Raw genomic sequence first — 26,356 nt, forward strand, 5'->3', positions numbered from 1 at the left:
ATATATGTATGTTTTTCAATTTTTATGGAACTCTTTGAAAGTATGTTACAGATATGATAATTCACCCCTGAATACAAAAAGGAGTGTTATCTTCCTTTCACATGATATTTACACCCTTCCTTCCCTGTGCATTTTTGGGAAATACATTGCCTCCATGTAAAAGTACTTTGTTAGATGTAAAAAGGAGTTTTGTTCTAGGCTCAGATAATTATAAATAGTCTTTCTGCTTACATGAATCTCCTGGTATTTGAAAGGCACGCAGGGTAAGAGCAATTTATGTTTCTCTAAGACTGCCTGACAATTTGCTGGACTTTTAACATCCTGGTCCTCACCTATTAAATACCCATTTGAGTGAGAAGCAATCAAATATTGTGACAACCAAAAATGCCCTCCCTTCCTCCCCCATTTCCAGAAGGCCCTGCAGCTACTTGGCCTGCTGAGAGTCATTGACTGACTAGTCCCCTCAGGAGAGAGCTGTAGTTTAAATTAAAAGAAAATGCTCCGTCACAGAACCCGTACTGTAATAGTTCAGTGTTGAGGGGAAGGAGGTGGTCCAACTTGCCTGTAGTGCTCCTTTCATTCCGGATTTGTATACATATATTCATTTATTCAGTTATGCCCCCACTACCACTACCACCATTTTGCTCCAGAAAGGCTGTATGATAGTTCTTGATTTATTTAACCATTAAGTGTATCTTCTAATGATTTGTAATTCTTGTGCTTTTCCATAGAATGGGACTTGAAGCTGACTCAGGGCTCACTCAGTTTACTTTCCCAGCTTTATTTCCCTTGATTTTGCTGGAGGCACGGGAAGATTTATCCCAACTCTGCAGCTCCCTGAACTACACCAGTCTCTACTTTTCAGTGTTGCCTGGCAAAGTCCATTTGTCAAGCTTACCTCAAATGTCATGTCGTTTGTAGATCTCACTGAGCCCTGCAAGATATAGTCTAAACCCCCGTAACACATTCTTTCTCGTGACACTAACCACAGACTGCCCTGCATTACGTTTGATTGTGTGTTTCCCGTATCTCCTACAAATATTTCCGTCATAATTCCCCAGGCAGCTCCTCCATGGCAGACCTTGTTCAAGATTCTGGAACTAGAGATGAATCTCTCCTAGATAATCCTATTTGATTCTTACTTTTGCTTTCCTGATAATTGGAGTGCCTCTTGTTCCCTTGCATCCCCTGTAGTGCCTGGTACATTGCCTTGTGTATGGTGATTCATGCATATTTCTGAATTGAGTTTGAGATCCAGGAAAACAGGCACTTCCAAGTCAGATGTAAGTCATACTCTGCCACTGTGCAGTGGGTGAATCACTTAACCTCTGTAAACTCCAAGTTCTTTATCTAGAAAACATTGATAATAATATCCATCCTAGAGGATTGTTGTAAGTTTAAAGATGAATTATATGAAGTGCCAGGCACCGTTACCAGCACATAGTAGGACTATTTTAACGTCACTTGAGTTAGCAGTAGATGTATTTAGGATCTTCATTGTCTTAAGGGAAACACTTACTTAGTCTTGGGGCCTCTCCAAGAAGAAACAGGCCCAGGGGAAGGTCTGGCCCATCACTGATTAACTGTTCCCTTTTTAGAGTCAATGATCTGAGTCTCTGTTTTGGAACTACTTATATAATATATACCACCTGTTATTTGTGTATTTTTAGCAGTGGGAGTCGGGTAATCCTAATCCTGTCTGTAAAAGAGCAAACTGTTTACCAGAAGCAGTTTTTTTTCTTAACACTGACTCACACTGACTCATCCCTCTCATTTTCCTTCCTACCCCTCATAACAGCCTTGCAGGGGAGAGAATTTTTAGGGAATTTAGTCGGGTTACTTTTCTTTCTTTTTTTTTTTTACTTTCCAAAATTGAAAGCGTGAAAGTGTCAGGCCATTAATTCCATCTCAGGAAAGGCTATAAAGCCTATGCTGCCTTGGAATGGCCAGGATGACCAATGCCAGGTAGCCAAACGTCTCTTAAAAAATCTTGTCTAGACAAACCAATCCTGTTGGCTGAGAGATTGGACCAGTGCCTGAAATGTACACGTTAATCAACTAAACACATGTTGTCAACTTAAATTCTGTTGAACCTAGAAATTTTCTTCTTCTGAGATAGGAAACCAGAGCAGGATTAGAGCCAGACCTGTGATGCCTTAACAGTTGGATTTGAGATGACAGACAGAATTCAGACAGCACATTAGAATCAGTAAAATGGGGAAGGAAGGAAATAGATCAGAATGACTAGTGTCCTTATGCCTTCATTTGACATTCATTAAGTGAATATTTACTGATCATCTGTGACATGCCAGGTGCTAGGGCTGCAACAGAGAATAATAAAAACATGGTGCCTGCTGTCATGGGCCTTTTCTTCTAATGTGTGTTTGTAGTAAACGCTGTGGTGGAAGTAGAGGATGCTAGGGAGCAGAGAAGTGCCTTGACCTGCTCATGTGAGCACACGCTAGTACGTGAGGATGAAGGGAGGAAGGAAGACTTCTGGAGGAAGAGACACCCCAGTTGAGACTGGCTGGATGCATAGGACTTACCTGGAAGAAAGGGGGTAGGATGGGGCAGGATGGCTGCTGAGATTCCTGGCAGAAAGGGCCACATGTGTGAAGGCCTTGAGGTGAGAAGGAGGTTGCTCATGGAGGAACTGAAATAAGTTCCAGAGTGACCAGAGGACAGTCAAGTGAGGGAGAAGTCTGGCACAAGCTAAATTTGGAGAAGCTGGCAGGACCAGATCATACAGAGCATTGTAGATCAGTTTATTAATTAAAAAAAATTTTTTTTCAACTGGGGCAAATTTTACAAACAGTGAAGTGCTCATGAAAAGTACATACACCCTTGCAACCCACCCCCCATTTTGGGTAAGGACTTTTGATACTGACAGCAATGGGAGGAACGGGTTTTGAGTAGGGCCCAGACTTGATGCTGTCTGCTTGCTAGCTTAGAACCTTCTGAGGTGGGAGGGGCACCAGCAGGACGGAACAGGAATAGATGGTGGTTTGCAGGTGGGTGGGGAACCCAGCTTGGGAAGGGTCCAGGATCTCTGTATTCCTAAGATGTTTTTACCAGAGGACAAACCCCTACATGCTTTGTAGGGTTGAAGTGTCTACAGAGAGTGCAGAAGACTGTTTTTTTTTTCAATGTCTTCCTGGAAAGACTCCCAGGCTGCCTGCATCTTGAAAAAAGCCTCCTGAAAGCCTGCCTGGCTACAGAGGCAGTACCTCCCAACTTCACTGATGAAACAAAGGAAAATAATCGCCTTATTGAATTTTTTTTATTACCTACAGTACATGTGACATTTTTCTTTTCTAAGAGTAGGGTGTTAAAAAATATTGTAATAGTTTTGGGTTTAGGGATTTACTGAAGCTTATATCTTTTAAGTGCTCCGACTGTTTGAATATTTGAGGGTTTTGATGTGGTGCCAGAAATCACTGAACGTGTCACTGTGCTCTGACTGGGATTCCCAGTGCTGTGTTGGATAGAAGTGGCAAGAATGGGGCATCCTTCTCTGGTTCCTGATCTTAGAGGAAAAGTTTTCAGGTTTTCACTGTTGAGTATGTTAGCTGTGGGCTTGTCATACACGGTCTTTATTATATTGAGGTGCATTTCTTCTGCACCTAATTGGTTGAGAGTTTTTATCATGAGAGGGTGTTGATTTTTGTCAAATGCTTTTTCTGCATCTACTGTGATGGTCATATGATTTTTCTCCTTTGTTTTTGTTAATGTGGTATATCACATGTATGATGTGTATATGTTGAACCATTCTTGTATCCCAGGGATAAATTCAATTTGATCACTTGAATGATCTTTTAATGTGCTCTTGTATTAAGTTTGCTAGTATTTTGTTGAAGGTTTTTGCATTTGTATTCATTGGGAATATTGGCCTGTAATTTTCTTTTCTGAAAGGCAAGAAGAGTGTTCTTGCCCGGCTTTGGTAGGACAGTAATGCTGGTCTTGTAAAATGATTTGGAAATTTCCTTCCTCTTTAGTTTTTGTAAAGAGTTTGAGAAGGATTGGTGTTAATTCTTTAAATGTTTGTGTTGGAATTCACCAGAGCTAAATTTCTACTTTAGTGATACACATATTACTATATTTCAATTATTTTAATATCACAAGGAACCTCAAAGATCATTTAGTCCAATCCCTATCAAAATTCCAATGGCATTTTTTTTGCAGAAGTAGAAAAATTCATCCTAAAATTCATATGAAATCTCAAGGGACCCCAAACAGCCAAAATACTTTTGGAAAAAAAAAAAAGGATAAAGTTGGAGGACTCACATGTCCTGGTTTCAAAACATTACCAAGTTATAGTAATCAAAATGGTATGGTTCTGGCATAATTAGACATGTAGACCACTGGAACAAAATAGAGAGTCTAGAAATAAAACCTTGAGTACACAATCAAATGATCTTAGACAGGGGTGCTAAGACCACTCAGTGGAAAAGGGATAGTCTTCAACAAATGGTGCTGGGATGTTTTACCCCCAGAAGAGGAAGATACACATTTATTCTGCACCTACTACATACTAGGTGTTATTGCAGCAATCCTGGGAGAGACATCATTAGTGTTCTTGTTAGATTGACTTGTCCTGCTGTGCAAGGGAAATTCAGGGTCCTAGCAGGGGTATGATCCCAGATCTGCATCCTTACAAAGCCTGTGCTTTCCTCATACTACCCAGCTGCATCTTCCTGCATCTCCTGGCAGCTTCCTAACAGTAGACAGAGTTTCTGTCCATAACTGATGGGTGTTTATCTTTTCATTAGTGCTGCAACATTTGTAGGGGTTCCACCTGCTATTATATTTAGGGAGTTGTCGCAGAATTTAAATGAGCTGCTTTTGTATATTTTAACACTTATCTTTTCAAAGAACCAGCTTTTAGTTTCATTGATTCTTTTTTTTTTTTTTTTTTTAGTCTCTAGTTTATTTCTGCTCTGATCTTTATGATCTCTTTCCTTCTACTAACCTTGGGTTTTGTTCATTCTTCTTTTACTAGTTTCTTTAGGTATATGGTTAGATTGTTTATTTGAGATTTTTCTTGATTTCTGAGGTAAGCTTGTATTGCTGTAAACTTCCCTCTTAGAACTGCTCTTGCTGCATCCCATAGATTTTGGAGGATTGTTGTGTTTTTTTTGTCTCTAGGTATTTTTTGATTTCTCGTTTGATATCTTTAAGGATCCGTTGGTTGTTTAGTATCATATTGTTCAGCCTCCATGTGTTTCAGTTTTTTTTTCTTGTAGTTGATTTCTAGTCTTACAGCATTTGGATCAGACAAGATGCTTAATATGATTTCAATTTTCTTAAATTTACTGAAGTTTATTTTATGGCCTCTCATGTGATATATCCTGGAAAATGTTCCACGTGCACTAAAAAGAATGTGTGTTATGCTGTTTTTGGATGGGATGATCTATCTGTATCTATTAAGTTCATCTGGTCTGATGTGACTCGTGTGTCACTTAAGGCCAGTGTTTGCTTATTGATTTTCTGCCTGGATGATCTGTCCATTGATGTAAGTAGGGTGTTAAAGTCCTGTACTATTATTTTCTTACTGTCAGTGTCTTCCTTTCTTTCTGTGTTTTCTTGTAGCTCACTAAGTTTCCTTAAAATAACTATTTTGAATTCTTCATTGGGAAAATCTTAAATCTTCCTCTATTTGTGGGGGGTCAGTTACTGGAAAGTTACTTTGTTTTTTTTTAGCGATGTCATGCTTCCTTGATTTTCCATGTTCTTTGAAGTATTGTATTGCTGTCTTCACATTTCAAGAGGAGGTCACCTCCTCTAGCCTTTACTGACTGGCCTCTGGAGAGAAATACCCACTGTTCACCCTTCTAGGGATTCTGAGGCTTTCTCAGACCTTTTCTATGGATACACCTGCTCCACACTTCTTGTTCCCTCTTGAGGAGGAATTCTTAAGATTGTATGCCTTCTCTTGATCTTGCAAAGACAGGTTAGGTGCTGACAGCCTCCTGTTTGCTTTTCCTTGGGTGGTCTGAGTGCTAAAGTTTGTGTGCTTTCTCCCAGCCCTGCGGAGTTGAACGAGTTCTCTGCATGTGCTCACTAGCTTTCTGCAAAGGCTCACACTCACTGCCCTCAGGGTGCACACAAGGAGTCAGCTATGGAATGTGGGTGTGTGGGTGAGGCACATGGAGCATTGTGGGAGCAAACTGGGGGGATGTTCCTGCAAGGCAATCTTGGTAGATTGTGTGTGGGCTTCCTGATGGAGCCCATGAAGGGGCTATAGTAGGACCTGTGTCCCTTTGATGCCCTCCAAGAGCCCTGGCTGCTGTTCCCCTAGTCCCTCTCTACCCCCTAGTCATGCAGAATACCTCTGTATTCTGGATGGGGTGAGAAAGAAGTGGACCTCTTGACAGTGACCTACATGACTAAAGGCAGTCAGGCTCTCACTCATATGCTCTCAGTTTTCCCCTTGGGAGAAATCTTGGGCTAAGAAGGTCTTTCCTGGCTCTGAGCTGTGCCACCTGGTGGGAGGGGTGACTGGGATAAAGTGAAACTCTTCTTACCTTCTTCAATGAGTCCAGTCTCAGATTTTGTTTTTGCTCCAACTGTATGCTGAAAATTCTTTGTTGGACTCCTGGCTTTCCACGGAAGTATTCTTGCCTATAGAGATTATCAAAATTGGTGTTTTTTTAGAGAGAAGACAAAAGAACACTCCTTTTCTGCCATTTTGCTTATGTTTTATAATATATGTGTGTGTGTGTGTGTGTCTCTGTGTGTGTGTGTATTTAACAAGAAAATACTTTTTGCATGTGAAATCCAACTCATAGAACTCAGGATTTGGAAAGAATTTTAGAGACCTCCTCCACTTAAAAGGTTTATTGCTGATTGGTTACTGTTAACAACTAAAACATTTATCGCCTAAAATTATCTTTTTATTTTTTTGTCCTTATTTAGCTGAATTTCCAAGTTTACAAATTCAGTTGATAAATACTTTATATGTGACAACCAAAAGTTAAAATTAACCATAATTATACTTTCCTGAACAGTAAATATTTAAAAGAAGCTATACCTTTATACTTTGGTCTTAAAGAACTGGGTTGGAGTATACAGTGGAAATATGACACTTGGTGCTCCTTTGGATTCCCAAGACTTTTCCATGTCTGGGAGAGAACTTGGGAGGGATCCTTTGCATAACAAAGGGGCTAGGAACTTCTCTGTTTTTTCACAGTTGATTGGCTTTCTGCAATTTATTAAGCCACAAGTCATTAGGAATAAAACTTTCAGTCTTTAAATGACCACAGTATTTTTAATGCAGCAGAATGAATATGTAACACCCCATTCTATAATGTAGATATGTTTCTGAAAGATTGGCTACTTGGGTATTACTTTTGCTATTTAAATTGTCATCCTCATCACTGAAGTAGCAGTAATAATAATAGTAGTAGTAGTAGTAGTTAACATTTATGGAAGATTTAGCATGTTTTATATATAGTTTCCTTTAATCCTTATAACAATCCTATGAATTGGGTGTTTTATTCTTTCCACTTTATAAATAAGAAAACTGAGACTTAAGTAGACCATATCATTTGTTCGGTTGGTTCGTTGTGGTAAAGTTCAGATACCATTTGCCCTATGGCTGGCACTCCATAGTAGACATTCAGTAAGTATTTGAGTAATAAATAATTGTGTGAGATATAAGATAATCTTGTCTTTTGCAATAGTCCCTTCTATTCCTTTCCTACTGCCAACTCTCCAGTCCAAGTTCATATTTCTTCAAATGTAATTAGTCTGCCTTTTTTCCAGCCTCTCTTTACTCAGTCCATCCTCCTGGTAGGGTTCCTTCTGCCAAAGTTATATCCAAATCCTACTTTGCACATGTCATTCTGCCATTTAAAGTATTTCAGTGATTTCTTTTCACATATCACCTAAAGAATGATAATGGGCTTTGTCTTTGAACAGCCCTCATTAAGAATAAGCACTTAGAGATTTCAGTGTATCTCAGCTTCAGAACAGCCCATCTCATCTGGCTTTTGTTTTCCTTTTTAAAATAAACTTTATAAAAATAAAAATAATTTTTAAAAAGTACTGAATGGTATAAGTAAGAGTTCTTCCCCCAAGTCCCCATTCTCATTTCATAGAAGTAACCATTATAAAAATTTCCAGGATTATTTTTTCAGAAATTCTGCATATCTGAGCAGGAATATTAGATTTATTGGTTGCTTTAAAATTGTATAAATGAGATCATCTTGTGCATATCCATTTAATTCTTTTAAATGACTTCATAGCTGTATTAGTTACAAACCTTTCTGCTTTGAGTAACAGAAGCACGGGATGCACTGGAGGGATGTAGGACAAAATCTGGGAAATGGGTCAGGACCAAGACAGGACCTTGAAGTAGCAGGCTCAATAAGCCTCTCTTATTTTAATGGAGGTACTGGAGATTGAACCCAGGACCTCATGCATGCTAAGCACGCACTCTACCACTGAGCTATACCCTCCCCCTACTAACAGACTACAAGAGAAAAATTATGATTGTATGACAAAATTCAGCATCCATTCCTGATTAAAACAACAACTTTTAGCCACCTAGGAATAGAAGGGAGCTTTCTTAATTTGGTGAAGAAGTAGCTATAAAACATGTACAGGAAACATCACACTTAATGTTAAATTGTCACTTTGAAGAAATTTCCACTTTGAGATCAGGAATCAGAGCTGTCCATTTTCATCATGTCTGTTCCATTTTGGGGGGGAAGTTCTAGCAATTGCAATGAGACAAGAAAAATGAAATGTTTTAAATATTGAAAAAGAAGAATTAGTAGCTTACTGTTTACACATGACATGATTGTTTATATAGAAATTGCAAAAGACTTCTGTATATACATCACTAAAGTTATTTTTTTCAAGTTGAACACCAAGTCAATTATATTTCTACACACCAACTACAAATAGAAAATTAAATTTTAGAAGATAATCTCTATAACAACATCAAAAGTAGCAGGTTCCTATGGAGAAAATCATAAAACTGTTGAAAGATATTAAAGAACATCCAAATAAAAGTAGGGATAGGTCATGTTGCAAATATTAGAAAACTCACTACTGTAAAGATACCAGTTCTTTACAAGAGATGGGGGTACTATTCTAGAGCAGAAGAAATTTAAGAAATAAAACAATCAATTTCAAAGTGTGGTTTTGATTGGATCCTATATCTACAAAAGAAAAAAGAAAAACCTTCCATTTATTCTTACTCTTCAGCTAGCCTGGAGACACCTACCACTGTTTTCAGTTTCTCATGTATCTTTCTAGAGCTATTTGATGAACATAAAAGTAACTGTATTTTTTTCTTTCCTTATTACAAATTTAACAGTATGTTGTTCATATTATTCCACATCAGGCTTTTAAAAACATATACATTTTGGAAATGCTTTTGTGTCACTATATAGCTATCATTGTCTATCTAAATTGTAATGGCTGCATAGGCTTCTGTTGCTTGGAAGTACCTTGATTTATTTAACCTATCCCTTATTGATGGCTATTTAGATGATTTCTTGTCTTGCCACAATGAATACATATTTCACCCTTGTAAAACTGTGCTTTATGATAGATTCCTAAAAGTGAATTTGCCGAGGCAGATCTGTGCATTTTTTAATATTGCTTGCCAAATGATGTTCCACCAATGCATGACTGCATCAGCAGTGGATGAGAATTCCTGTTTTCTGACATCAAAGTGTGTTGTCAGACTTTCTAATATTCTCCAATGGTAGATGAAAAATACAGTAAGGTTGAGTTTTTCATATATTCAGAGCCAAATGTATTTCCTTTTCTGTAAATTCTCTGTTTATATTCCGAGCTTCTTTTCTCCTTGGGTTGTTGGTCTTTGTCTTATCAATTTCTGAGTTAACCTCTTTATAGGTTAAGGAAACAGGCTATTCATGATATGAAATACAGCTTTTCCTGGTTTGACTTTTTTTTTTTTTTTTTTTTTTTTTGCTGATCATGTTTTTTTGCCATGCAGATTATTTTTATTCATATACATTGTCAAACTTACCAGTTTTTTCTTTAATGACTACTGGGTTTTTTACTTGCAAAGACCTCCCCCATTGTGAGGTTATAAAATGCTATGCTGTGTATTTTTCTAGTACTTACATGGTTTGATATTTTTGCATTTAAATCTGTAGATCCACCAGGACTATTTTTGGTGTGAGATATAAGACTCTGCTTAAACCTCACCTTTCTCAGACAGATGGGGAGATTAATTTTGACTATGGGGGAGAGGGGATGTGGTAAGAGAGTCTTGATCATCATTTGAGGTATTTGAAGTCAGAGCTCCCTCTTCCCCACAGCAGGTGGGGAAAATCGTCTGTTTTAAAATGAGTCCTTTTTCAATGTTTCTTTTCATTTCTCAAAACTTTCTATTACTGCAGTACCATAGGCCTCATGACATCTTATGATTTTGATCTCATTTTTGTACCATTTTAAAGTGGCTGTTTTCTGATGTTATGAAAGGACGCAGCTTCATGTCATTTATAAGCACTCTCTGAATTGTGATGTGGCAGGAGTTACAGTGAATTCCAGCCATTATTTTTATGATCATCAGTTTCAGAGGGCTCTCTTTTCTGATTTTGTTTGCCTGATCCCAAGTCCATCTCATCCAGTGATCTTTCCTTAACCTTCTTTAATTGTCCATCCACTTATTATATTATCAGACAGGTTGTGAGCACAGGAGGAAGCCCATCTCCCTGAGCATGATTTCACATTTCTGTCATTGTTCTGGTCATAAATGTACAAACCTTTCAAACCTTTGAAACTCACTTCAGACTTACCAATGGAAATAAAGAGAATTGGCAATCATTTCCCATCATTAAGACTTTTAGTCCCTACTATGAATATTACTATGCCCTGTGGTCTTGAATGAATGATACTAACTTTGACCTAGGCACTCAAGAAAATACATTAAAACATTATTTAAAAATGACTTACCTCTCCACTCTAACTAAAGCAATAGTTTTCATGTGTTTGTGTTTTTTCTGATGTCTCTCTTCATCTATATTCATTTAATAGGTGCCTTCTGTTCATCAGGCATTGTGTTGGGTACTGGGGCTACAGAGTTGAGTAAAATACATCTTCTATCTACTAAGGGAGACAGAAATATAACAAGTAATTGTAATGTACTATGCTGGGAACTACAGTAGAGCAGCTTACTGGGGGCATGTGTCAGTCAGGATTTTTACTAGCAAACCACAGAATCCAATCTAGCTGGTTTAAGCAGAAGTAGCTTACAGTCTCCAGGAAGTTGATATGTTGAATGTTACACAGATGGAAATAAAGCAGTAAGGGACAGTGTTTCTATATAAGTGCCCAACCACACTAAGGAGGACTGTTTATAGAAAACACCACTGCTGCCTTGACTCACTTCTTCAGTACAAGTGGCATTAGATGCTGGACATCAGAAACTGTGCCCTCAGAACAGCCCTATAACATGAGTTGATCATTTTCTTTAAGGTCCTTGGTGCAGTTTGATGCACTTAGCCCAGTTCATGATCTTTGTATCCCTCGTGCCTTTCATTGGTCAATAGCAGCGGTGACTGAGTTTGAAATAGCTTTGCCTTCAGTATGGACTTCACTTGCGATGACCATAGGTGATTATTTTTAAGACTCTTTCAACATTGCATGCCACTGACTGCCAGCATCCCATCCTCTAATGAGGAATTGGCAAACTATGGCCTGCAGGTCAAATCTGGCCTGCCATTTGTTTTGATAAGTAAAGTTTTATCGTAACACAGCCGTGTTCATTTGTCTGCACATTGTGGCTGCTTTTGCACGACATCAGAGTCCAGTAGTTGCTGCAGGAGTTGCTTGCTGTGCGAGTTCTTTAAGATTATTGGTTACTTGTTCAAGAAGATATTTTATGTGCAAGGGGCTCCTAAAAGACGGAGATGGGCCGTCAGTGCTCAGACATCCTGGGCCTCTTGAAGCTCCCTAAGTAACATGATGACCTCATCAAGGTTCCTTTGGGACATTAGCCCCTTTCGTCAAAAACCTTAACTGGGTGCTAGCGTTTATTTATGCATTCAGTGTTGCAAGCCTGTCTTGATAGCTGGAGTCCAAAGAAACTGTTGACTCTATTTCTGTAATTTAAATATGTCTTATTTTATTTTTACCCTTTGCTCTGTTACATGTTCCTTCTAGTCCTCAGCTTCAGACAACAGTGTCTTCAGCTCATGGAAGATTCTACTGTTAGAAGTCCAGGAAACTCTCTGCCATAACATGGGGATAATCTTGGGATGTGGCCAGAAACTAATGGATGCTGAAGAGTACTTGGAAGATCAATCTTTCCTGTATCTTAAGTCCGTTAAATCAGACTCATTCTTGCTGATATTTGCAAACATGGAGTTAATAGTTGGGTGCAGAAGAATTGTACGGACCATGAACTTTGTTCTCCTTTGACCATATGTACTATATTCAGTCCACACTGAAGTCTTCTGGTCTTATTCGCCATCTTACAAGGCAGTAGACTGGGATCCACACGATGAAAAGCCCCCATCTTACTATCCCATCTGAATTTCATTTCTAATTCAAAATGACTATTAACGAGCTTTTTGGTCAGCTTCCTCTAGTTCCTCTCACAGAAGCAGCCAGTCTGCTTTTATTCTCTTTCTAATTTAAAAGCAATAAATTTATCTTCCAGTGTATCATCTTTCTTTTTGTTTTCCTTATTGGGATTTTTAAAAACTTCAACATAAGTATCTACAGAGTCTTCTTATCTCTCTGCCAACAGCTTTTGTCCTCCCCGGGCAGGGGCGGGGGCGGGGCGGAGTCCTTTTGATCTTTTGCAAGTCTGCACTCTCTTAAAGACTGCACTGCTTCAGGCCTGGAATTTTTTCCTGGCTAAGAATTTTCATCTGTGAACATGATAGCTTCTTTGCAGCTCTTTAATAAACAGTCTCTGTTATAAATCTTGGCATTGGCGCACGTTAGTTTGAAGTTACCTTTAGTTCTAAGGACTGATACTCGTGTCCTTGATCTAATCTTTCATTGCACTAAAATCCACTGGATGTATGTGTCATCTAGCTGCCAGGAGCAATACTATCAGTCATGGGAAATGCGAAGAAAGCTCTGGGGTCCTTTCTGTGATTCTGTCTCACCAAAGCTTCTGGAGCAGGGCTCTGGCTGAGGAGCTCAGGGCACTTCTGTCTTACAGGTCCTGCCTCATGCTGTGTCATCTCCATCTCACTTTCTAAAACTCCTTTTTCTTTGCCTGTTTTCTTTTCTTTTCCCAGGACTACCTTGCCTCCATTCTTTCTCCTTTTCCTTTCTCCATCCTTATGCTTGTCACGATCATACTGTCATCTGGTGGCCTGGATCCAGGCCGAGGCACCTGGACAGAGCTTGGAGACTTTCTTCCCACCTTCAGGTACAGCGTCAGTGCTTCTCTCCCTTCTCCTCATACAGGCCTTGGTCCGGCTTGTGTTTTTTGTGCATCCTCCATATGTGGAAACGGCTCCTCTACCAGGCCCAGGCCTCCAGCCCACCTGCTGGGACCAGCCAGGGGAGCAGAGGGCGGGAGCAGGGCCCTCCAGCATGTGGCTCCTATCTCTCTCCATTATTTGCAGTGGCCAGTGTGTTTGATATTTTGACTGTTTTCCATTTTTTCACTACTATAAATAACTGAGATCAATGTCTCTCTCACTTATAAGTTAGGGTGTGTATGTATTGGTAGCAGTTGATATGTATTGTCCAAAGGAGCTTAAAAATAACTTTTCATATTTTTCTTTTTATAGAAATAATACTATATTGTTATTATAAAAATAATGCTTTGCAGGAAAAATTTAAAATGCCAATAAACTGAAAGAAGAAAATAAAAATTATCTGCAGTGTTACTTACTAATAGTTTCACCATTTTCATGCAAAACACTGTTTCCCCTTTTACAAACACAGCCTCTACTACATACACCTTAACATTCATTTGAGGCTCTTTTCATGTCATTAGAACTCATTGGAATGTTTTTTTATTTTAATGTTTTTTGGAGGTGAGGTAATTAGGTATTTATTTTTGATGGAGGCACTGGGAATTGAACCCAGGACCTTGTGCATGCTAGACACACACTCTGCTGCTGAGCTACATCCTCCCTCCCCTTTTCATGTCATTAGAGATTCTTCTGTAGCATCACTAACAACTGCATAATGTTCCATTCTATAGGTGTACCATAGTTTATTTAGCCATTCCCTAATTGTGGGCTTTTAGGATTTTTTTCAGTTTTTCACTATTCCCAGCAGTACTGAAGTAAACAACCTTGAGACAAGTCTGCACACATCCATCATGCCTTCTCTAAGATAAATTCTTAGAAGTGAGATGAGTGGGTCAAAGGTTATGTATTTTTTTTTAAGTAATAAACTTTACTTTTTTAGACCAGTTTTAGGTTCAAGCAAAATTGAGCAGAAAGTATAGAGCGTTTTCATGTGTTTCCTCTGTCAACCCCATCCTCCGATGCTGTGCGTGTACAGTTTTAAGGATTTCAGTATGTGTTGTCAAATTGCCTGATAGGAATATTATGCCATTTTCCGTTCTTACCTACATTTTCCCATATCTCCACAACACTGAGTATTATCATTAAAAAGAAATCTTTCATAGGGCACTTTAAAGCCAGATACTTAACTTCTGTCATCATTAAACTGATTTTTTTCTTCTTTTGTTCTGTGCAGAGCTAGTTGGTAACTTTCAGCTTTTATTTCTGTTATTTTTTTGCATGGCTGAACCCAAAAAGATAATCAGCAGCCATTAGGACCTTCCATTTCACAGGCGCCTTTCTCTTTAGAAAGCAGATGTCGTTATGAAGACTTTTCTTCCTTTTTGTATATATGTTTCAACATCTCAAATTATCTTAATCTTATCTTAATAAACAAATTCTGTAGGTCTATATCCTTATTAAGAATCACTTTCACTTCGCTGTGAATGTAGGCCCTGGCAGTGGGATAGGACCTGTAAGCACATTGAAGATCCTGTTCTTATGAAGAACAAAAGAGGAGGAACGTTTTTATTTTGAGATCTACTAAACTGGTTTCCCTCTGTCCGATAATCTGAATTTCTTCTTCTGTTTAAGTTCCTCCAAATTTATTTTCCCCACCTTTTAAAAAAAATAGTAATATACTTATTTTTGATGATTATAACACTAATATACATTTTATAAAAATTTGAGTAACATGAAAGTATATCATTTAGTTAATGAAACCTGTAATCCTGCTGTCCAGAGATAGCCTCTATTAATAATTTGGTATATTGTATATCTTTTTAGGGAGTTAAAGGCATTTAATAACAACAGTGAAACAGTGATTACAAGCCAGGTACTGTGCATTGTCTCATTAAATCCTCACAGTGTCTCTGAGATGGAGCTCCTGTTTACCAAAAAGTAAACTTGAGGCTTACAGCTTACTGGCAACTTACCTAAACATATTTCTAATATTTGTTCCCATAGCTGTAATAAATAAAGATCTATCTATGTGTCCTTGTCTGATTATCTCCATGTGATAAATTTCCAAAAGTAGAATTACTTGATCAAAAATTTTGCACATTGAAACTTTGGTTCCCTTGGAGCGCGGTAGTTAAGAGCATGGGCTTTGCTGTCATACACACCAGTGTTCACGTTCTCACTGCTACTTGCTGGCCACTTACTGGACTTGTGCCTTAGTTTGCCCCTATGTTAAATGGGAATGAAAACAGAAAGCTCATAGGGCTGAGGATTAAATGAGATGATGTGTGGAATAACCCTGGCTTGTATCCACACAGAGGAAGGGCAGTGTGTTAGACAGACCAGTCCCTGCTCTTACAAAGCTGGCATTTTAATGTGGATGTTGGGGAGGAAGCCGTGAAAGACTGGCAGTAAACAAATTAATGAACAAGAAAAATAGCAGTGCTGTGCAGACAGTTAAAAAGAAAATGATATTCTAGGTAGATAGGTTGGGTCAGTTGGGGAAGTCCTTAAGAGGTGATATTTTAGATAAGGTCTGAATGAGGAGGATTCTCTTTAAATTCCCAGGAGTAGAATTGAGGGATCAAAATTACATGCATTAAAATTTTGGGTCATATATTGACCAAATATTGACAAATTGACCTGCAAAACAATTCTAAAATGATTTATAGTTCCTCTGTGTCTAGGCATGTTTCTTTCCTTCAGCCTCAACCAGTGGTTTTCTCCTGATTTTAGCAAGTGGAGTTAATGGAAAGATGATCTTGGAGACCTTTCTGTTTGTCTTCTAAAAAGCTTCTTAGGCAGGGAGAAAAGATAAGAAATAAGTGAGTCTCTTTGAAGAATCCCTTGTGCTCCCTCCCCCTAAATTAATTGTCCAGCATCACCCTTATACTATGAACCTTTCTTCTCATTTGCTGCCCTTTTTCTGAGTGCCAGTTCCTGCCTGCATTGTGTGATAGGACTGGAAGCTGCCAACCTTTTAGCCAATATGCTTGTTGGTAACAACCACTTTTCCCCTTTGGAATTAGGCAGTGCCTGGCTCAGGGGAGATGGCTGATCTGCAGTGCTTTTACTATAAAAACAAGGCAGCTTTTAAAGATAAGCTGGTTTTTCCAAACGAATTTGTTGGCAAGGGTTTAATACCTTCTGTGAGTTAAAACTCACAGGCTCTGCACATCTTTTTGTTACGGTCAGACCCCTCCCCTCTATGGCATGCAGTAGGGGGAAGGGGGTCTTGCTGAGCTCTGGACCCAACTGCTTCTGCCCCAGAATCGGTGGGTAATAAGATGTCTTTTGTTTGTTTGGCATGCGTGTATGGATTACATATTGTTTGTGGATCCATTCTGTAAAGCCCTTTATCATCCTACGTAAACTGTGTCATAAGACACCTTCTCTTTGTAGGTCTTGAGCTTGGCCCAGCATCATTACAGTGATATAACACATGTTAAATTACAGACCTTATTCAGGTACTATTTTTATTTCAGTTGTATATTTTTATTGCACGCACATGTATTAGAATTTAATGTCTGATTCAAGCCTTAAGAAAATAATACTATGGAGCTTAAATTCATAGACAAATGGAGGAAAAGTCACTTGTTCTTAAAATGTGATTTCTTTTTATAATCTTTTTTAACTCAGCAACCTTAAATAAAACATCCCGAGGGCAACATGTGTTAACGAGGGTGTCTGGGGGTGGCGTGGGGAGGGAATGTGTTTGGTAAAATTGTCCAGGAGCAAAGCACCGCTCACTTGAAGCCCAGAGATTTGTCATCCAAATATGTGCAGATTGCTGGTGCTATAAATAGTTTGAACTCAAGTAAACAGCTTCTTCCCCCCAGCTGCCGCTTGGCCATTGTTCCCATGCCAGAACAGCATCTCACCCACACACGTGTGCCCTGTTCTTAGGCCGCCGCCGTCATGGGCTCCGCAGGTGCCCAGGGCGGGAGATGGCCGGGGGCCAGGTCCTCAGGCCCTTCAGTTCCCACCTTCAGCTCCCACCCAGCCAGGTTTGTTGTACAGGCTCACAGACGGGCCTGCGCTCTAGAGAAGCACAGAGCTGGGTTTCCCGGCAGCTCTCCAAAGCCCTGGGGCCACCTGGCTGCGGACTGAAGTGGATTTAGGAGACACAGACACACTCTTTTCAGGGCAGAAGCACACACGATTCATTCCTTTCTGTTGGAGCCAAGAAGAGTGGCAGGGTGGTCGGAGCTGCTGCAGGCGGGGCCTGTGCGGATGCAGGCAGGCTGGCTGCTGACATTTCAGAAGCCTGCTTGAGGACTCAAGCAAAACGCTGCCAGCAGAGCAACTGAGGACATTCCACGGTTTATTACTATATTTCCTTTGGAAAAAATAAGTCTCTCTCTCATACAATTCCTGCTTCAGCCTCACTCATCTACAGTGACTCTTACGTCAAATGCCCATGAGGAGGTTGTGGGGAACGTGACATTTTGTTGTTGAGAGGACAGGGATGATAGAAAGTACTGGGTTAGGATTAGGAAACCTGGATTCTTGGGAAGTTAGCCAACTTTTCTTTGCTTTAGTTCTTCATCTGTCAAGTGAGGATAATCCCATCGCTCCTGTTTCGTGGAGTTGATGAGAAAATGGAGGTAACGGTACTTCCTGGACTGTGCCGAGCCAGTGGACTGACTGTAAAGGAGAGGTGGGAAAGTTTAAGGGGTCTCCCAAGCCTGGCCTTCTCCTCTGTGACCTCAAGCAAATGGCTAGTGTCTCCCCACCTCTGTCTTCTTATCTGTAAAATGGGATTATCAGTACCCACCTTGCAGGAGTGTTGTGAAGATTATAAATAACGTATGTAAAGCTCTGACAAATGCTAGATAGTAGTTAAATAGCAATCATAGTTATTGTTACATTTCATGTGGAGATACTGTGGGTGATTTAGGATTCTTTACCTGGAGGAACAGATTGAGTTTGTAGATGTCGCTATTACTGAAAGGCCCTGCTAAAAGCTCATGGCAATGATAAAAATAGATAAAATTTTAAAATGTAAAAGTGATCATGAACATCATTAAAAAAAAAAAATCCAGCCTGGAGGGGCCTCATTCTCCTCCTTACCCCCTCACCTGAGGTAATCGTTTCAGTTTTTCTGCTTTTAGCTCTTCTGGTGGTCACCCCGTTTCTCTAAATAATATTACCTCTATTTCTTTTTTACATTAATTTTATTCTTGTCAAAGTGGCACATGCACATAGGTTTGCTTTGTTCTTTTTAAGGTCAAATATCATTCTAAATTTACACTAGAAAACAGCTGGCCCCTGCCCCACCCCTTCTTTTTCTTCCCTCCTGTCCTGCTAAGAGCACATACTTTTGATCCATTAGCTGTTTGTTCTAGTACGTATCTCCACATAGCTAAATAATGTGCCTATACAGCTATCTCCCTTTAAAAATTATGGGAATTTTCAAACATCCAGTGCCCAAGAGAGTAGCCTAATGAATCATCATGTGCCACCGCTCCCCAGCATCAAGCATCATGACCAGTCACGCTTCATCCATTTTCCCCCTGCTCCTGGATAATTCTGAAGGAAATTCTAGACAACATTTCATCAATAGCTACATCAGTATGTATCTCAGAAAATAAGGACTACCTTTTTTTTTTTTAACACTAGCATTATTACACAATAAAATAAGTAATAATCCCTTTTACTGGCAAAGATCTGATGTTAACTTAAAATATTTATTTTCCTCAGATCCAAACAAGGACCACACACAAACATACTGCTCTTTCTTCATTTGTAAGTTTTTGACGTTGCCTGTTGACCTCCTAGGATGGCACAGGAAGCCTTAGCTTTTTTACAAACATCACAGTTCTGCTCACACTCTTTTCTCCCTTACCATTTTCCCTCAACAGTACAGTTTTTTGGTTAAATCCGTATTAAGTGTTATGGCATCATAAATATTGTTTACCGCTGAGCCGGTAACATTCTCATTATTTTTCCTTTCTGTCTGTTTTCCTGGGAAGCATATTATAGCTTTTGCTTTAATATGTTCAGTTTTCCTTGTTCCATCTTGCTAAGTCTTTCCACGCTTTCCTATAGACTTTCAGTTCAGTTTTCAGCAGACCTGACAAGAAGTCCCGTCATTTCTGTTCCTGGAGCTCCCACCCTCCTGCTCCAATCAGACTGACGCTCTTTAAGAGTCAGCCGAGGTCCTGGAGATGCCACCATCATCACCATCACCTTCATCATCATCTTTGACGTTCCTTTCTCCTCTCTTGTTACATCCTTGTTTTTCAAAACCTTACTTTTTAGGTTAAATCCTCATTTAGGTGAATTTCTTCTCCAGAAGTTTACTGAGAAAACAGTACATGAGCGATAAATTGTTCTAAGTCTTTGCAAGTCTAAATATGTCTTTATTTTGTCTAGACTGAGTATAAATTCTAGGTCCCAAACCATTTTCTTTCAGAACTTTTCCCTTGGAAAGCATTGCTCCTTTGTTTTCAGGCACCCAGCCTTTCTGGCAAGAAGTCTGATACCAGTCTGATTCTTTTCTTTTGAAATAATCTGTTTGTCTCTCTAGAAACTTGTAGCATTTTTTCTTTTGAATTCTGAAAAGTCAAGACACCATACCTAGGTGTGGTCTCTTTTCCGCCTCCCAGCATTTTAAGCTTTTCAGTTTGAAGAGGTAGTCTTTCTTTGGCTCTGGAAAATTTCTCCCATCATATCTTAGATAACTTCCTATTGTACTTTCCTTTCTATTTTGGTTTTTTTTTTTTCTGGAATTTCTATTTAATCTGACATTGAACTTCCTGGATTGTTGTTTTATATCAAGATCGTTTTTTATCCTGTGAATATTTTTTTCCTATATTTAGAAAGATTTCCTTTTCTTATTTTCCAGTCCTTCTCCTGAATTGTTGATTTCAGCATTCATAATGTTAATTTCTAAGAGCCCAGGTTTGTCAGCTTATTTTATGTCTTATGGACACAGTATCATCAGAATCTTTTAGAAGACATTAAGAATTTTTCTTTAAAGCTTTTCATTTGTCTGAGTCTTTTTTCCCATGTTTGAGCCCATTTTCTCTTTATTTGAATCCCTGTCGTGCTGTTGGTTTTCCTCAGACACCATGTGATACTGTTTTTTTTTTTTTCTGACATTTGTAATTAATAATAAAAGCTTCCTTTTAGGAGCCAGGCTTTGATTTCTTCTGGAATTGGTTGTCTTTTTGCCCCACAGACCTCACCCCTGCCTAGGAAGTTGCTGGAAGCTCTCTGTAGCATGCTGAAGGGTGTGCTTTGCTTTAGGGCACCTGAGCAGCAGTTAGACAAAGGGTCCTTCAAAGGTTAAAATAAGGATGCCCGTTCTCTTACTAGAAGCCCTAGCTCACCCTGCTCAGATCAATTTGTTCAGAGACCCCTCTCCTGTCTGCCTGGGGTCCTGCAGAGGTTCCCGACCCCCCATGTGCTGTAGGCATGGGGTGGGCAGCTGATGGGCACAGGATGTTCAGTGGGTCCCCTAATTTCAGCCCTCTTCCTAGATCCTCTTGACGCTTGCCGTCTCCCGGCTCAGAGCCTCCCTGGGCTTCCACATTTCCACTGGTGCTTTCCTGTCCCTGTGCTCTGGACTTCACCTGCTGTCTGTCGTCATGCTACTCTGAACATTTTTAGAAGTTATTCGGAGTGAAATCCAATGTTCTTGTTCTCTAATGATCTTACCTCGCCAAGGGGGAAAGCCTGATTTGTAGTTTAGAAGACATGATACTTTTTTAAAGCAAAAATTACTTTACCTCAAGCCTGGACTGTCTAGGGTATGTGTGTGTTTAGAAAATATTTGTTGAATTTCCTGCTTTGTACCAGTGAACAAGGGAGACATGATGTTGATCTCACAGAGCCTATGGTATGTATAACATGTACTTACAATAACATATGTTAGGGGTCATGAGAGGAGAGACAGAGGGTGCCTTGGACGCCTACACCTGGGGGAGCTAACTTAGCTCCGGGAAGGCCTCCACAAGGAAGACCTTATTATGGCCATCTGCTGGCCCAGTAGGAGTTAACCAAACCAAGAGGGAGGAGCCAGTTAGATTTGTATTTCAAAGTGCAGTGTCAAGAGAGCCTTAAACCAGGTCTTCCTACTGCTAGAGCACCAGGCTGTGCAGCTTCAGGGAATCCCCTGCCTTCTGGGGCTGGGCATTTCTCATCTCAAAAATGAGACCACATGCTCTTTTCAGCTGTAAAAATCAAATCTAAGATTATTTAAAATTAACTGAAGAGAAGAGATCTGTCTTTCCCATTACTGCCCCAATCTAAGACCTGTCTGTTGCTGTTGGATATCAGGTGTAAAGAAGGCTGGGAAAGGGAGGGGCTGAGCAGTATCCTGAGAGCCTCCCCTCTTCCCAGGTGCACACTCAATGGGATCAGGTTTCCCTTCCCCTGCCAGCTCTCCAGCGGGCACAGCGCATACCCCATCGGCAGCAGTCCAGGGGGTGGAGCCTCAGAACATCAGACTCTTTAGAGAAAACACCAGGTGTACTCCAAAACCAAAAAAATACATCAAACATTTCTTTGTCATCCTTTGTAAGGTTGATTCTCTCCACACCCCAGTTGGTTAATGGTTTGTTTCTGGTGGTAAGAGATGGATGACTTCCCTTCCTTTTTTCCTGCTCTTTTCTATGTTCCTATTTTTTACAATAAGCAAATATGATTCTAATTGGAAAGAAAAAATCTGCTTTGGATTAAGTCTCAGTCCATATGTTTCTCAGTTAGTTATGGCTAGGAAAAATGGGGAGCTTCCAGCTGTGTGACATAGGGAATAAGTGAGTTTGAAATAGCGTGACAGCTGAAACCCGCCTTTGATAGGGTGAAAAGTTAATTGCATTTTACAGCAGGTATTCGGACTAAAAGTTGGGTAATGGTGGCCAGAATTTATTCATTCATACACTCCTTTCAACAGATGTCTGTTAGTTACCAGCTGAACAAGTTACTCAGTTGATCTGTTTCTGCAATTTCCTCTTATGTCAAGCAGGGATAATAAAAATATACCTACCTCATAGGATCCTTGTTGAGATTAAATGAGGTAGTTTATGTAGAGCAGTTAGAATATTATCTGGTATATGATAAAAATTCAGTACAAGTTTTTGTTATTTATGGATTTCCTTATTTTAATGAGTATCTCATAATATATACAAAATGCTTATGAATTAGACCCAGATCTTTTCCTTAAGAAGCTCAAATTCTAGCAGCAGAATAAGATCAGCCCAGAAATAAATATGCCTCAAAGGAGAAAAGGATAAGTTTCTTAAGAGAGAAATAGATAAAGTACTAAGGACATTCAGAGGGAGGGCCCCCTTCCAGCCTGGGGATGAGAGGGTGGAAATTAAAGGCAGCTTTGTGGCAAAGGGGCTGTCTGAGCCCTTCCGCCCAGCCCTGTGCTACGGTTGTGCTGGCTGTGAGGAACTGACAGGTTTCCTGCAGGGAAACATTTCAAAGGCAGTAGAGTCAGGGACCTAAGAGGACAGGCCTGGCCCCAGACAGCCCGGCCTTGGAGCACAGGCTCCGTCCTTTACTCCGGGAACCCTTTGAGCAGGCCCGTCAGCCTCTGCCTGCATCGCCTTCCACAAGCGAAGGAGGACACGAGTGACACATCCTGTAGCCTGTCCGTGTGAGGATGACGCACAGCGGTGTTTACAGCACCGAGCGTGGCCCTGTCCACAGTGTACCATCTCCCACGGTCAGTGCGGGGAAAGAATGAGTGTGCTGGTGTCACGGTCCCTCTTCGTGGCTTCTGTCACAATTGGACAGTTAGTCTGCAGGGCAAGTGTTGCAAACTACGCGTTGTGGAAGGAACAGCTACCTTTGTTTTTATGAATGGGCTCCTTCCTAGTAGTTTTGTGTAAGTAACAAAACTGGCTTCAGAGCACTGAGGGTGATGTCAGTAACTGACCTGTCAAGAGCCGGGCTTTGTTTCCTGACACCCACTGGGACTTCAGGAATAAAGGCTCAGCCAGACAGCGCCCCGCCCCCAGGCGCCTGACAGCTCAGAGACTTTGTTCCTTACTCACCCTGACGCTCTAGAGAAACACAGGCCCTTCCAGCTTCCCGACATTCTTAACCTTATTCATTCACTGTCACATCATCCTCAGGACACAGGGTGATGACACTGAGTCAGAATTAGAAAATAATGTCTTAAGATGTCACAGCTGATTTTTGCAAGTATTTTTTAACTTGCAGTGTGTGGCAGGCACTTAATCCACACACGAACCTTGAAGGGTGAATGGTGTATTATTCACATTTTGCGTTGGGAAACCAAGGCACAAAGTTGTTACCTTGCCCAGGGTCCTGTGCAGGTAGAAGATCTAGGGACAGGAAGGAACAGGTCTTTCAGGCTGTTGACTGCTGCTCTCCATGGGTGACCAGGCCAGTGTTCTTTCTATCCACTACAGTCCCACACCAGCTGTGGGAGAGCCTTCAGAATGGCAAACTCCCTCCTAGACATGGCCTGTTTGCTTTGACCTTTTCTGGTTAACTTCAGAGTTTTCTGAGAACTAATTAAAATTCTTGTTAAGTCACAAACTGCCACAGCCTTACCCCCCACCTACAAATAGCTTCTTTCCCAGCAGAGCTCTAAGTCCTATGTTGCTTTAAGGCAAATCAGATCTGCCTGTTTGAGGGGAGGGGCAATTGAAGCCCAGACTTGCTCAGGCCACACAGGATTTTGATAGGAAAGCAAGTAAGCACCCCTCTTACCTAGTGGCCAGAAGTGTTTCCTGTGGGCAACAGATTGACTGCCTTTCCCCATCCCAGGCCTGGCTGAACCCAGGAAAACTCTCCCACCCACCCCTTCCCCACTTGTTTTAATAAGTTTACCTTGTTTCCTAAGTGAAGATGATCCCACTTTAGAAATAAAGGCCAGGCTCAGTGGAGTAACCATTTTGAGAAGTCGCATTGGCAGTTGTGTGGCATGTCTGCTGGCCTGAGTCGGAATTAAAAGACTCAGTGTCCAAATCCAGCTCTTTCATCTTGAGCTGTGTGACCTTGGGTATGTCACTTAACTTCTCTGTGTTTCATTTTCTTATCCAGGAAAAGGAGATTAATAATGCAGCTCATGGGTACCTAGTTCTCCTAAAATGAGAATCAAAGGAGATTAGGTACAACAGTGAGAGCTACCATCTAACATCACTCATGTGCCAAATACTTTGAGTTTCCTTACATGTGTTATTTAATTCTCACTGTCCTAAAATGGAAGTCCTAGTATCCTATTTTTCAGTTAAAAAAAACAAAAAAAACACGAAGTTAAGAGAAGTTAAGTCACACAGGATTCAGATCTTCATCTCTGGCTCCCAAGTCGATGCTCATAATCACTGCACTTGTCACATTGCTTCCCACTGTGCACAAAAGCAGAAAGGCTTCGGGTGTCCTCCCTATCAAACACTCTACAAGTACAGGAGATGGATGCTTGTCTTGTAACCACTGCGGTTCTGTGTTAGTCCCTTAGGACAGTCAAATTCTCTTGCTTTATCTTATCTAGTAGTTTATGCTGCCTCTTTCCATGTCCCCCAGGATGTGTTCAGTGAATTCTTGGGGGTTTTCTCCCAGAGAAACAGTTCAGCTCCACCAGAAAGGGGGTTGAAGGAGCCTGAGCTGAGCCTGGCATCTTGAACAGTGGCCTCCAACCCCTCCAGGGCTCTCCCCTCCCTCCTTCAGGCGTGCAGTCAGCTGGCTTGTAGGAAAAGTCCTTACGTTGAATTTGTTGATAAGCTCCTCCGTCACTGAATTTTAGAAGACACCAAGCCCTCATTTTATTGATGGGAAACTGAGGTCCAGGGAGAGAGGAGACTTGCTTGAGGCCATTCATTCTGTTAGGAGTGTGACCAGGACCAGAACCCAGTTCCCCAGGCAGCGGACCAGCAGTCTTTCTCAGCCTTTCACATGGGTACGTGGCATCTCCCCAAGTGAAGGACAAATTTGTACACCTAGGAAACTTTAGGGGAGAAATTAAATAACTTGGAAAATTGTGCAGGAAGAAAGAGACGGGGGTGGGGTGGAGTTGGGGTATTGCTCTCCACCCCAACTAGTGTTTTATATATCAAAGACATGAATTACACCACAGCACAACAAACTAGATAAGCCCACAGTAAGCAGTGACTAAGAGGCAAAGGGACTTAGACCAGGAGCCCTGGCCCAGTGGGCGGATAGGAAGCCTTTTGTCACTAAGGCTGCAGTGTTAAAAATGGAAGGAAGGATGTTAGGCAAACGTGACGGCCTGGGATGCAGTTACAGCCCCCCCCCCCCCACCAGCGCATTGTCCAGAGGAAATGGATCTCTCCTGTGGACGGAGAGGTGGAAACTGAGCAAAGGAGCTGAGTGGTTGACATCATCAGGCTGAGCATTGGGTTACAACAAATGGGGACTTACTTGGCCTGAGACGTGGGAAACACCCACTAAAACCTTGAAGTGCATTTCATTTAGGAGAGAGACAGGAAGAGAGAGAGGGCACGAGAGATTCTGCCTGCACCCGCTGGCCCGTCTGCTAATCTTGTTTACCCTCAGAAGGGAGGCGTTTTGAAACCTGCTTTCTTAAACGCGACCTTCCTTTCTGCTGAGGACCGCTGGACTTTGAAGAACTCTCCGGTCTTGTAAGTAGAACTTTCTTCTCCGCCGCTGCCTCCACCCCCAGGGAGAAGCAGGCTCAAAGGCAGGGCTCTCTGGAGAGCTTGCTTTCCAGCCTGTTGGTCACAAAGTGTCTATTTTTATATTATGATATATTATTGCTGAAAATTATGGCTTTGTCTGAAACTGCCTAGGGCTAGAGTCTGAACCTCAAGGCTCACAGATGGGCTCCAGTCAAATACTGTTTTACTTTGTTACCCAAAGAACGTTGACGGAGTATCTGGAGCTCTAAAAGTAGCTCCTTTTCCCAAATGTAGGTGAGGAAATAAATCCTCCCTTAGAAACTGGTGTTTGTAAACCTTTATTAATTTATT

General features: G+C 40.7%; 1 protein-coding gene across 4 annotated transcripts in view; it reads left to right on the forward strand.

The window, feature by feature from the left end:
- The window catches only part of PKIG (cAMP-dependent protein kinase inhibitor gamma), a 65,898-nt gene that overhangs the window by 15,623 nt on the left and 23,919 nt on the right, over positions 1-26,356 (forward strand). The window contains exon 1 of one of the 4 annotated variants that reach the window (XM_032461218.1): positions 25,751-26,008. The exons of 2 other annotated variants lie outside the window; for them this stretch is intronic. The gene's annotated coding sequence lies outside the window, so the exon portion shown is untranslated. Of the gene's footprint in view, positions 1-25,750; positions 26,009-26,356 lie in introns of those variants that run through there. One more of the 4 variants, XM_006193509.3, reaches the window with a different exon arrangement.

The sequence above is a fragment of the Camelus ferus genome, chromosome 19, assembly GCF_009834535.1.
Source record: "Camelus ferus isolate YT-003-E chromosome 19, BCGSAC_Cfer_1.0, whole genome shotgun sequence".
In the NCBI taxonomy this organism is placed as follows: Eukaryota; Metazoa; Chordata; class Mammalia; order Artiodactyla; family Camelidae; genus Camelus; species Camelus ferus.